This window comes from Morus notabilis, unplaced genomic scaffold (genome assembly GCF_000414095.1).
Source record: "Morus notabilis unplaced genomic scaffold, ASM41409v2 Scaffold747, whole genome shotgun sequence".
Lineage (NCBI taxonomy): Eukaryota > Viridiplantae > Streptophyta > Magnoliopsida > Rosales > Moraceae > Morus > Morus notabilis.
This window is the reverse complement of record NW_010360787.1, coordinates 154,709-157,891: the sequence shown is the minus strand read 5'-3', so window position 1 is coordinate 157,891 and position 3,183 is coordinate 154,709.

Below are 3,183 nucleotides of genomic sequence, written 5' to 3'. Positions count from 1 at the left end.
CGCGGGCGCGCAGGGGGCCAGGGCGCGGGCACGCGCCCCATTCTGACTTCGCTTTCCTTTGCACGCTGTAGCCTGCTTTCTTGCATTCCAAAGCCTCCTCTTTTGTGCCTTAAAATCCTCTTTCACCTCCTCTTGCCATTGATTCACAAGTTGGACAAATATTCTTCTTTTCTTCATGCAAGATCATCCAAGTTCGCATTTATTTCTAATTCCTATAAAAAGTATACAAAAGACATTAAACTAACAATAATGCTTGAAAACTTACAAATATTCAAGCTTGAAAGTACTTGATTTGTTGGTAGAAATACCCGTCATCAATGACACGTACTAGTGGGGAGATACTTGAAGAATTTGATCCCAAAATTGAGCGAACAACACATCATTTGAGGAGAATGGCAGCCGCACCTGCTAATGTGATGGAGGACGAAGTCAATGGAAATGAAAACAGACCACTGAGAGATTATGCCATGCCATCAATGGAAGGAGCCGAATCTAGCATAAGGAGACCGGTAATTCAAGCAAATAATTTTGAGATCAAACCGGCCATCATTCAAATGATTCAACACTCGGTACAATTTAGAGGCTTATCAGAAGAAGATCCCAATGTCCATTTGGCAAATTTCCTAGAGATCTGTGATACTTTCAAGCATAATGGAGTGTCAGAAGATGCTATTCGTCTGAGGCTTTTTCCATTCTCATTGAAGGATAAAGCAAAAAGTTAATTAATCTCTTTACCTTCAGGATCTATCACCACATGGGAGCAAATGGCACAAAAATTTCTAGGTAAGTACTTTCCACATGTGAAAACTGCAAAATTATGAAACGAAATTACTATGTTTTTTAGGTTGAGAATGAATCACTCTATGAGGCATGAGAACGCTTTAAAGATCTACTGAGAAAGTGTCCTCACGAGAATGAATCACTCTATGAGGCATGAGAACGCTTTAAAGATCTACTGAGACAGTATCCTCACCACGGGATGCCAATATGGCTTCAGGTAAAAACATTTTATAATGGTTCTACTGCCGTAATCCACAATATGATTGATGCAGCTGCAGGTGGAACAATCATGAGAAAAACACCTGAACAAGCCTATGAGTTGCTAGATGAAATGGCCGCAAATTCTTACCAGTGGCCTACCGAGAGACTACCTGCAAAGAGGGTTGCAGGTTTACATAATGTTGATGCCATCACATCTTTGGCGGCACAAATGGAGGCTCTCAATAAGAAGATGGATGGATTGCAACTCCCAATATCATTTACATGCGATTTTTGTGGAGGCAGCCACCCGAACCATGAATGCGAAATAGGTAACCAAGTCTCATCTAGTTCACTTTCTGAGCAGGCACACTTTGTATCAAATTTCCATAGGCAAAACAACCTGTATAGCACACCTATAATCCGGGATGGAGAAATCACCCGAACTTTGCTTGGAATCAAAATAATGTGAAGCAACCACCTTCCGGATTCCCACCTCAAGAGAAGAAATCAAATTTGGAGGATATGATGGCTAAGTTCTTAAGCGCGGCTGAAACAAGATTTCAGAATCAAGAAGCCTCAATTCGGAATCTAGAAGTTCAAATAGGGCAACTTGCAAACCTAGTTTCAGGGCGTACACAAGGCTCCGTCCTGAGCAACACCAAAAAGAACCCCAAGGAGCAAGTTAAGGCCATAACATTGAGGAGTGGGAAACAATTGGATGAGCCAAATACTAAGGTGGCCGAGTCTAACAATCAAGAGGACTCAACCATTAATGAAGAGAAGGAAGCAACAACCACTCAAGAGGATAGGTTGAATTTGAATAAGAAAGCTAAGGGAAAATGGGTGGTGAATTCTAAAAAATACATGCCTCATCTTCCATACCCACAAAGGCTCAAGGAAGACAAGCTAGATAAGCATTTTTCTAAGTTTTTAGAAATTTTTAAGAAATTGTAAATTAACATTCCTTTTGCTGAAGCTATGTCACAGATGCCCAACTATGCTAAATTCTTAAAGGAAATCTTGTCCAACAAAAGAAAGTTAGAAGAACATGGAGCAGTCATGTTGACAGAAGAATGCAGTGCCATTCTACAAAATAAGTTGCCTCCTAAATTGAAAGATCCAGTGAGTTTTACTATTCCTTGCACTTTAGGAAATTCATATTTTAATAAAGTTTTATGTGATCTAGGTGCAAGCATTAATCTTATGCCTCTTTTAATTTTCAAGAAGCTTGGTTTAGGAGAAGTTAAGGCAACCACTGTGTCCTTACAATTGGCGGACTGGCCAATAAAGAGACCACAGGGAATTATTGAAGACGTACTAGTAAAAGTGGATAAATTTATTTACCCCTGTGGATTTTATTGTCCTTGATATGGAGGAAGACCGAGAAGTGCCTCTAATATTGGGAAGACCTTTCCTTGCCACATGAAGAGCTTTGATTGATGTGCAACAAGGAAAACTCAGTCTGAGAGTGAATGATGATAAAGTGGAATTTGACATGTATAAAATTATGAAACATCCTTCTGACTCTTTGTCATCTCCTTGTTTTCAAGTGGACATCTTAGATGATCTTGTTGAGGAGTGCCAAAGGGAAGCACTTAAGGATGATCCTCTAGAAAGATACATTGCTATGGATGAGGATAGCACATGTCCAGAGGAAGTCAAAAATCTGGAAAATTTGTTGGAAATAAATCCAAAGAATTTTGAAGACATAAGAGAACAAAAGCCAAAATTAGAACTCAAAGTCCTTCCATCTCATCTCAAATATGCTTATTTAGAACAAAAGGCATTTCTTGTAATTATCTCTTCTTTATTGACAGGTGAAATGGAGGACAAATTGCTGGAAGTTCTAAGAAGACATAAGAAGGCAATAGGTTGGACCATAGCAGACATTAATGGGATCAATCCATCCATTTGCACACATAAGATCCTCATGGAGGAAAATTTCACGCCCAAGGTCCAACCTCAAAGGTGCCTCAATCCAAAAATGTAGGAGGTAGTAAAAAAGGAAGTGGTCAAATTGCTTGACGCAGTTATTATCTATCTTATTTCTGATAGTGCATGGATTAGCCCGGTACAAGTAGTACCAAAGAAAGGTGGGATAACAGTGGTTGAAAATGAGAATAATAAATTAATACCCACTAGAACTGTTACAGGGTGGCATGTGTGTATTGACTATAGAAAATTAAATGATGCCACAAGAAA